Source organism: Gobius niger, assembly GCF_951799975.1.
Source record: "Gobius niger genome assembly, chromosome: 19".
In the NCBI taxonomy this organism is placed as follows: Eukaryota; Metazoa; Chordata; class Actinopteri; order Gobiiformes; family Gobiidae; genus Gobius; species Gobius niger.
This window is the reverse complement of record NC_136870.1, coordinates 16,375,877-16,386,988: the sequence shown is the minus strand read 5'-3', so window position 1 is coordinate 16,386,988 and position 11,112 is coordinate 16,375,877. Positions and strand designations below refer to the sequence as shown.

General features: G+C 40.8%; 1 long non-coding RNA gene across 1 annotated transcript; it reads left to right on the top strand.

The window, feature by feature from the left end:
• Positions 1-556: 556 nt before the first annotated feature.
• On the top strand, positions 557-10,711 carry LOC306978747. The gene is made up of 4 exons (XR_013793920.1): positions 557-777; positions 1,714-1,768; positions 7,911-8,046; positions 10,582-10,711. It is a non-coding gene; the product is annotated as an uncharacterized lncRNA (long non-coding RNA).
• Positions 10,712-11,112: the final 401 nt, after the last annotated feature.

Genomic DNA, 11,112 nt, shown 5'->3' with positions numbered 1-11,112 from the left:
CACCACCTAAACCAAGCACATTTTCTCCAGTTCAGCTCTACCCAAATCTAGAAGCTAAAAAGCATCAAAATATCGATGAAAACGAGGATGAAAACGCGACACAAAAGCCCCAAAAAAGAGATGAAAATACAACAAAAACGTTTAAAAAATGTGACAAAAACGCGACAACAAGACAATAAAGCTCCAATCACTTATGTAGGTCTTAGCTTTCAAATGAGGTGTTACACTGTTGCTCTCTCTTAGATCTGGGTAAAGCTGAACTGGAGAAAATGCACTCGGTTCACCCGGGGTGTTAGAGGTTAAGAAAAACTAAAATAGTCTGGACCTACATTAACTAGACTGTTATGAACATTTATAAACACAAGCATAATTCACTTTTAATTTTTATATTTTATAGTTTTCCAAAGTAAAGGAACCCTGCAGCTATATAACCAAATAGGCCTGTAACAAAGTAATGACACTGCTACTGCCTTATCGCTTTAGAAATGTTGTTAGGACTTAATTGATTGAGGAATATACAGAGCTCTGGATGCTGCTCGTTCACACCATGACACTCTCCTACTCTCTGATGCAGTGGAGTCGAGGCACAGCGAGTGTCGGTCTGATGCGCTGAACTGTGTTTGAACTCCTGACCTCTGAAACCCACCCGTATTGATGGCAGCGCTCGGGCAGTTCAGGAGGAGAGCGTGGCCCCGGGGACCAGAGGCGACGGGGACACCGGGTGAACGGGACAGCACAGGGGTGACCAAAGCCTACAAGAGAGAGTGTAGTGCCACGGTAGGGTTGTATCTTTTATCAGATTGTTTCAGAAAAAGACTTACAAGTAAATCTGAGACAATTGGTTTTAGTTTATAGGTCGATAGTGAAGCATACTGTAAAACAGAGGTGTCCAAACTATCAAACTACGGCCCGCGGGCCAACTGCGGCCCACTTTTCCACTTCTAATTGGCCCGCAGCAAATTAAATTTTTCGTTTTTTTTTATTTTTTTTATTTTTTAGGGTTTTATGTAAAGTTACTGTGAGCCATACATTTCAGTCTGTGGATTACCCTTTTTCTTTTGTTAATAATAAATGAAAATCCATTCATAGAAAGTTGTGATCAAGGCTGTTTTTTTTTTTACTTTAAAACAGGTCACCATTTTTCTATACTGAGATATGTTCTTACCAGAGCTTAGACGAGTTGATAGTACCTGTCTGGTCTTTGTGGGAGAGCGTGGTGGCTTCCAACTTCACCCCCGTTTGGAGCTATAGGAATCCATTGGGAGAGGCCACATGCTAACAACATCTTTGGTTGTTTTGCGTGACTGAGGGCACACACAAAGACCAGACAGTTACGTATCAACTCGTCTAAGCTCAGGTAAGAACATATCTCAGTGTGTAAAAACGGTGGCCTGTTCCTTTAAGCATATTCAATTACAAAGCATAGTTAACTTTCATTTTATTTTGTTAAATTTTCTAACTTTAATACAATAGAGGTGAAGTTATATATCTGACCTTTGGACACCTCTGCTATTTTATAGAATGATTTTGATTGAAAAGCAATTCTCTCTGGTAATATTTTTGTTTTATATTGACAAGATAATCATATTTTCTCAGGGCTTTACAGACAACAAAACACCCCTAGCTCACTTTGTCAAAAATGTATATATTTTTGTGTTATGATGAACATAAATAACACTCATTTTCTAACCTCATGTCCCGGGTCTTTCATAGAGCTTGACACAGTTCCTTCTGGGGTCATCGTACAGACACCAGAGTTGATACAGAGGTGAGCCACCATCTTTATGTGAATAATTTAACCAGTTTTCATGTATAATTGTCTGATTTCACATTAGTGCCACACTATCGTATGGGATGCATGCGTATGAAACATTTAGCTTTATGCAGTGTCTCTGTATCCATTTAAGTTAGCATGTTCTTGTCCGTGGCACATTAATTATTATGAGTGTTGGACAGTTTCCATGGTGGGATAGGATAAAGCTATCAGAGGAGCCACTGGGCTTCACCGCCAGCTCACTATTCACTTTAATATTTCATCAAGAATAGGCAGCCACTGGTTCTGCGGACTTACCACACAGTACCAGGGAATTCAAAGGTGGATTTCTGAAGAGAGACCAGCTCATATCTGAAAGCTTCAGTGCAATGTAATGCAGTCTCTTTCAATGCTGAGGACTGTTCATGTTTAAAGTGCATATGACAGGTTTTCATGTTTTTCTAATAACCACTGAGTTTGATAGGATAATACATGTGGTAAATATATATTAGGAAATAGCTTATACCAGTGAAGTTGAGAAATTGAGAATTGATATATTGAGCTTGATTGAATATTGCAAAGAAAGAGTTAGGGTTCACTCTTGGCTCTTATGTACAGTACATTTTGCCAATAAAGAAGTAACTTTATGTCAAACCAATGGTAGCCAAGTTGTTACACTGGATGTATATTAGTGCTGTCAATTGATCGTACAAATCACACAATTCGATTAATTGCGGTTAATTTTTCTATAATAATTATATTCATTGTTAATACTTAGCCAACGTAAAACACTCACATATAAAGCATTTGCTCACATTTAATTGACCAAATATGCACAGTTTCATAATTCTATGGAAAAAGCCCAAAAAGCTTTTAACAAGTGTCTCTCCAGCCCTTTTTTGGTCGCTTTTTTAACATTTCGCTTCAGTTGTCCCATTTCAGGTACATGTTCTTTGGGTGCTGAACATTTTTGACTGAATCTGCAAACTTTTAGGCTCATAAAGTACAGTTTAAGGACACAATTAAAGTCATTTTTCTTGAAAGAGCATAATTAGACAAGCCTCTTTGATGCATAAGTAGCTCCCTGTTGCTTTTGTTACATAAAAGTACCTCATGTAAATAGGTTGGAGACCAAGTGCTTTGTCTTTCAGGTAATGTGTGTGCTCAGACACAGGAATATGTTGTTTTTTTTTCTCAATTAATCGCGAGTTAAAGCTTCAAGTTTGACGGCTCTCATATAAAGTTATCCTTGCATCTGGATGGTTTTATCTGGATACTCCATGTCCTTCAGCAACCAAAAACTAGCACAGTTGGTTACCAATAATACGACTTATTGCTGATTCCTTTCAAAAATTCAGTCTTCTCTGCAGTAGCTCTATTCTATCTGTACAGTATGTTCCAGTAATCAAATTGTGTTAATACAAGACTCAAAAAAACCTAATCCAGTACCAAAACGAGCCTAAAATGATTAAATGAATGACCTCGATGCAATAACGATCATTATGGCAATATAATATAGTGCCGCCCTGTTTTCAAATGTACAGTGAGCCATTCCCCATTACTGTTAATTGCAAAAATGATACTATTTTGCAGCCTATGAAAATAAATCATCAAACTAGCCTGTGCAAAACCAACCAGATAACCTCCCTGTTGGAGGTGAAGAACTTCTCTCTAGTTTTTAGGCACCTTTTCAAATTGGCCGATGTCACATGTGAAGGGAATGAATGGAGGCAGGTGTTTGAGAACCTGCCAAATCAAGCATATGGCGCCTTAAAGTGGAAGTAACAAGTGCGAGAGTGTGGAGGAGCTCTGCGCAGCCAAACCCGCAGTTCAGACAGACTGCACCAAAGCTGCGGTCCCGGTAACACACAACGAAGGTGTTGCCGCCTGGGGCAACCCACTTGACCCAAGCCACATCGAGTGCTAACGTTTTCCTCCAAAAGTGTTGATCCCGCTTCAACACTTGGAACTTTATTGTCAGCTACAATATGGAAGCGTCTGGGGGGAGAGTGACAGCATATTGGTCGCCAGTCTGCATCAAGAAAGATGGCGATGGCGTTGCTGTCTGTGAACATATCAACATAAGAGATGCTTGGCCATATTGCTAAGCTGGAGGACTTTTCATCATTAGCCCGAACCGCATGGCAAACTGGCAGCCTTTTCTCCCCTTACAGGCGACACTATCACAGCTCTGATATGTCACCCTTCGCTTGCTTAATGTGTGAAAGCAAGACGTGTTGCGCCTATTAGCACTTCTTGGCAAGGATGGCATGCTGATCCCTGGACCCCAGGGAGCCTGGCAATATGGTGCCGCATGGTGACCGCCCGCCAGCCCCGGCCCCCGCTGTCACAACAGATCACACACGCCCCAAACCTGGGCCCTCACTCAGCCACACTGTGATCACAGAGGAGAGAGTGACAGCGCCTCCTTAGACAAAATGTGCCAGGTTTATGGTTTTATTATACTCTTTCTGCATTTAGTCATTTTTATTTTTACTCAACTCAATATGGTCAATGTCAAGGTGTTCCCCTTTAGTTTAGAACTTTAGACTATTCACTTTCAATGTCATTTCATTAGTAGGCTGCTCCATGTTTAGTATAGGCTACATACTATACACTAAACAAATGAATTTTACTGTTTATGCCCCATCCTGAAAGGTTCCTGTTGTGTATTTATATGTTTAGAACTTAGAGTGAAAGACCATGCAGGAAATATGCATGACTATAAATGTATTATTCACTGGAAATCTGTCTCATATAGGACTCTTAAGAAAAACATGCGTGGAGTCTCCTCCTCGGCTCTGACTCAGGGGCTTCCACTGAGTAAATCTGAGAAAACAGATAGAAAGACTCTGCTGTGTGTGGTTCCTCCCACACACCATTGTGGTCAGGACGCAGTTTATAATCCAGTGATAGGGCTTATATTGAACTTCAGTCCAGGAAATGTCAGATTCTTCAATTTTGCACAGTGAACTTGCAGTCTTTGTCATAATAATACAGCCATTTGTGATATGTTTCAAGTCCTGATCTAGACCTGATCAAGTATAATAACATTGGTGGTATTTGAAAAAATACAGCATGTTGTTATATGGTGAATATATTTTCTAAGTATTGATTATTTTAATAATCATAAAGGCCTTATTCATATTTGCACCTTGAGCCACTTATATAAGCCTACTCTACTTCCTGTTTGCATCTCAAGGTAATTCTATTAAAGAAACTGCTGCAAAGTGGAGGAAGGCATTTGTCTGTGGTTGGTTTGAGTGTTCAAACAGGGGCAGACTTAACACAACAAAAATTGCAGCATAATTTGAAAATTGGTAGTGTACATTGATCTTACAATAGAGAAATTCACAGCTCTCAAGGTCACTCTGGGTGCAAATAATCAGGAAAAATGTGCATGCAAAGAAGAACAAGGTAATAGGTAATAGTAAATAAAGGTATCTTACGTACAAATAATAAAAAGGGGCAAAAAATATATAGATAAGCAAATTAGAACAGAATATAAAGCATATAAATATTTCTAAAATGGCAGCGTTGCAAAGTCTACAGTCACAGTACAAATTAACTAAATAAAGCTAAATTGTAAAAGTCATATAATCTCTGTATTTACAGTCACATGTCATGATAAAACCAAGCTTGTGGTGACACCATCGCTCTAAGCCATGGCTTCTGCCCCTGTGCATTGCATTATTTCCAGCGATCACCACTGATTGTCTGTGCCACCTCGCTGCACCCACTGGGCATCTCTTTGGGTGGTGAAACATCATAGCCCCATCCCCTTGACGGACAGGTCGCCCAGTGTGCCAGAGGCGATGCCGCGCAGTGCAGGATATTTACTCCACAGGCTGGTTGGCACAGAGACAAAGGGGTAACGCGTACTATATATGAGGGGGTGAGAGTAGGCGGGGCAATAGGGTCCTGATCGGTCGCTGCCCCACGCCTGGTCGGTCATGCTCACGTTAACACTGACAAGACAAAGAGGTGACATGTTCCTGCCCAAAGCCTCTGTGTAGAACACAAGAATGCACTCATGTATTTACTCCATGTTCTAATGTACAGAACTTTGTCTTGAGAAAACTTTGAAAATGGACTCAAGGATCCGTTAACTACAGTATATAAGCCAATTTGTTATTAGGGATGAGAAAGATGTTGCCAGTTATTGCAATGTCTAAAATGAAAAATCTTTAGAGTATGTGGAATAATATGACTAGAGTCCACATGCAATCGGCAGTTGTTTGTGGGAGTCACTATGAAGGTCAACAATCTCACCTCAAGGTTCGAAAGTAATCCCATTCATAATTTCCATAGACCTTTCAGAAATTAAAAAATAAGTTTAAAGGTATCAGCTATGTGGTGACTATTGACCATTGCACCAAAAAGATGTGAAATATATGAATAAATACCGGTAAATACAACAAAATTGTATAACGTTTTCAAAAAATAAAGTTTCAACATAGCTCATTAGCTTCCCATTACAGGACTGTGGAGCTACTTACCAGATTTGTCGTCTTTATTTGTCTTTTCTGAGTGTGTTGCTGCAATGCTTTGTGTTATTTGCTTTTGGATGCATTATAGCACACATGTACCTAATAGTCTGACCACACAGTGTATGTGTCATCTGTCCTCCACCTGTCATCCTCTGCAGCCTATTGTAGTTTGAGTCATCCATCCTGCGACATGCAAAGAAGACATCCATATTTACAAACGTAGGTGCGCTAACATGCCTGTGTGCACCTATTGAGCACAGATCACGCTTAAAGCTCACGGACACGCCGGCATCATGGTTCAAACGGTTTGGCTGACAGATGGGGGGTGGCAGAAAGCGATGCCGGAGCGGGTTGAACTTTGTGACATCTCTGCTTTGGACAGCTTTAGCAAACACAGGGCACGCTGCGGTCACCGGGGGCGACGCTCTGGTCAATGGGGTCTTGGTACAACACGTCGAGGAGGGTGTCGGGGCAGTGGCCGTTCCGGGGGAAGGGTGGGCACGGGGGCATCATGTTGTCACTGTAATGTCAGCTCGTGTCAAGTGCGATCATTGTTAAGTGTAATTTTCTGAGCAATTAGAGAGCTTATATTGAGAATGGTTGCCAGATGACAGACACCGGACTGGCTCAAGGAGCTCCTTACAGCGTGACCGGCTACGCACACATGCTTCAACAGAAGCACCGAAGAGTGTGGATTGTGCACTCACATGTGATCTCTCAGACAGCTGATGGTATAGAAAACACAACTGAAAGTCATTGTTAGGCCATGGTCGCATTCGGAAGGTTATCTGGACAAAACAGCAAAACTAAATCATCACAAATGGGCCTCTTTGAGTATGTAACTTAGAGTTTAAAGCTGCATTATGCAACTCTTTAAGCAGAATAAAAATCTATTTTAGTGCCTATTTTACCTTTCAGTGGCCCAGCGGTTACCATGCCGTCTTCACTTTCTATCCCGGTGGCCTCCAGACGCCCCAGGATCAATTGTTTATTAGGGTTTCTGGTAGGTTTTCTCTGCTGATCGAACTCTCCATGGTTACATACACATTCCATCTAGAAAACCTACCATAAACCTAAAAAACCTGAAATGAAATTGATCTTGGAGCATCCTTGAGGCCACCGGGATTGAAAGTAAAGATGCCATGTTAACCGCTGGGTTTTATTCTGCTTAAAAAGTTGCATAATGCACCTTTAAACTTAAATTTACATACTCAAAGTAGCCAATTTTTGCTGATTTAGTTTTGCAGTTTTGTCCAGATGACCTTCCTAATGCTACCATGGGATGGATTAAAGGCTCTAAGCTAACCACCCCCACTGAAAGGTAAAATATGCACTAATATCACGTTTTTTTTTCCTGCATAATGCACCTTTAAGTGCTATACATGCTGGACAGTGGCCAATTAGTTTTATGGCTGACACCAAGACAAACGTTTACTCTCGTTTTCATTCACTATAGGCGACTTACATTTCACATGCATGTCTTTGGAAGCTTTTTTATGCAGAGACTGTTGTTTGTTTTAGCATACATCAGGACACACAGTATATTTACTTCCGCTGTATCCCAGGTTCCCCCCTCTGTCTGCTCTGGTACTTTCAGGAAGCTTTAACATCTCCAGTCCATAAGTGTCCTTCTTTGTCTTACTTTCTCCCTGACACATGTCTTTCAGCTCCGACTCGCAGCCCACGTCCTGTCTGCTATCATCGGTAAGGCCCTCTTCAGCCAAACACAAACATCTTTCCACAGCGAGAGAACCAGGAAATGACATGGAACCAACAACCAACATGGAAGAGCTTGGAGCAGAGGTGGGTGGGAAATGCATAACTTAATATTTTGCTTTTGAATCATTTGTATCAGAGCTTGATATTAACACAAGCCAAACACTGGTAGATTTCTATTTTAGTTAGAAAACACATTACTCTCACTTAGTAGTAGTAGTAGTAGTAGTAGTAGTAGTAGTAGTAGTAGTTGATCTATGGAACAGTTTACCCAATCAACTTAAGGGTTCCAATACTATGCATGCATTAAAAAAATCGACAAATTAAATATTATGGAAAAGTATTGAACACTTGAATGAAGATCATTAATCCCGGACGTATAACATAATTTTAATTCTTGAAGTTAAAGTTTTGTTTCGTTGGTATTAGAGTAACTGTATTATGTGCCATCTTTGGTCATTATAAGGCACTATAAGTCTCGACTTCAGCCTAAACCCTTTTGGTCAGGCATCATTAGCACTTAAAGGAATAGGCCACCGTTTTTACATACCAAAATATGTTCTTACCTCACTTTAGTCGAGTTAATATATCCCCGTCTGGTCTTTGTCCGCGCGCTCATGTCGATTTTATAAGCAAATAAAAAGGGGGACTATATTGTGAGGCGTAATGATACGAGGAGCAAAACGTCCGCGCAGTAACTCCTAAAGGTTATTGACGGAAGTGAGCGGGGGAAGTCTTTAGGAGTTACTACGCGGACGCTGTGCTCCTCGTATCATTACGCCTCACAATATAGTCCCCCTTTTTATTTGCTTATAAAATCGACACGTTACATTTCTGTGTAAATATACTTCGCATGAAAACACTTCACGTAACTTTATTTAAATAGGGAACACGTGGAAGAGCTTGGTAGCTTCTATCGTGAGCTTTTTCGGAGCTATGTGACATGTGGGAGAGGCTGCGTATGTGCTCCGTTTGCCTGACAGAGCGCACGGACAAAGACCAGACGGGGATATATTAACACGTCTAAAGTGAGGTAAGAACATATCTTAGTATGTAAAAATGGTGGCCTATTCCTTTAAAGTACTTCTTCTTATTGTATAATGTACAACGTCTTTGAAAAACATGTGACATGTTCTAAATGCTTATTGCTGGGTTGCAGGTGACATCACAGCATTCTAAAGGCCTATACTATTATATAGAGGAAAATTATTTTGTTTTTGAGGACATTTTTGGTCTTGTACAGAGAGATCATGGACCCAGTGACTGATATTAATGATATTTTTTTAATTCATATATTTTCTTTTTAGCTGCGACTTGTGAAAGTGTAATGTTGTTAATAGGAAAAACTTGCTTCTGCCCCCGTTGGGTCCGATGACATCATCATATTCTAGAGCCTGCAACCCACCAATAATGACTGAAAAAATATTCTACAACTAATAATAGTAGTAATAATAATAGGCTTTTATTATATTAAAGATAAGCATAAGCAAGCATTAATTTCTTTGTTTAGTTTGATTAACTAATTGTGGAAAGTGAAAGCCTTTTGTGGCTGGTAACATTTGTGAAGAAGACTAGCTACGGTGGTCATTGACCAAAAGAGTTTATGCCAAGCCTTGACGCCCGATTGATCAAAAATGGCACCATTTGCTGTTACCCACATTGCCCTGGAACGCGTACAGTGATTAAAATCCAATGCCAAATCACAGTGAAATACGTTGTCTTATATAAATTCACTTTTGTCTATTCCTGTTTGTGGCCTTGTATCCTGCTCATGTTGTCCTTCCTGTTTCAAAGTGACATCTGTGCAGGAGCAGATCCAAACAAAGACATCAGGAAGAAAAGACTGTATACCTCCCCCATCTCTGGTTGAGGTGGCCGTAGTATAAATACCCCCAGTTGCCCCGGGGCAGGTTCATCCCAGCAGGACCCTCTGTGCCCCCTGCTCAGACCCCCTCTCTGTCCTCTCCATTCTTACACACCCAGCCACTTTCCTCTCTTTGCTTCTAATTAGGGTCCGAGGCCTCGTTAAGACCACGTTACCCCGAGGGCGAGTACAAAAGCTGATTCCTTCTGACGTAACAAGTCAATGCCATGGGGACACATGCTAATTTTAATTAATTAAATGGCGGGTCAGCCCCTGACAAACACAGGCCACAGGGAGGGACTGGCCAGACCCCTGCTCCTCCAGAGGGACAGTGGTTCTGCAGCTGTTCATCTCACTGTGATCCCAGATGTGTGAGTTTACAATAGGTTTATCATTGACTGAGAACAAGAATCAGTAAGGCCTTATCAATCTGATGAAAACTATTTTAGTGCCCTGCTGGCCCACTTTAAACTCATCACCTGAGCCCAACCACTTCTTACCCGAGTCATAGAAATAAAACAAACCAAAGTTATGAACAAATATTATGTATCCATACCAGCACTACCAATTAACAACGTAAACACTGACTCGTATCTGTGCCTCTGTGCCTCCCCTCTGACCTAGTTTTGGCATTTGATCCCAGCACACGACCCCTAGAGGCTGTACCCTGTCAGTCCCCCACACAAAGACTTTGCCCTGTGTCACTTCATATTTCCACGGATCCTATAAGCCCTGGTGTTTTCATTGTTTTCATTCAGAGGCAGGGGTCGCTTCCCGGCGCTGGCTCTGACCTGTTGGTCCTCAGTGTGCTGCACCTGCTGCCACCGCGGCCCACTGCCAGGGCTCGCACCGCGGGCAAAGAGATCTGTGGAGAAATGTAAACATAGCTGGCTTTGGATAAATAGTCAGCCATTCATAATGCAATTGAAGGATGGCAAATATGTGATCTATCTATCTATCTATCTATCTATCTATCTATCTATCTATCTATCTATCTATCTATCTATCTATCTATCTATCTATCTATCTATCTATCTATCTATCTATCTATCTATCTATCTATCTATCTATCTATCTATCTATCTCTGTATCTATCTATCTATCTATCTATCTATCTCTGTATCTATCTATCTATCTCTGTATCTATCTATCTATCTATCTATCTATCTATCTCTGTATCTATCTATCTATCTATCTATCTATCTATCTATCTATCTATCTCTCTCTGTATATATCTATCTATCTATCTTTCTATCTAGAAATTGACTCACCATGTTCGATAAAATTCC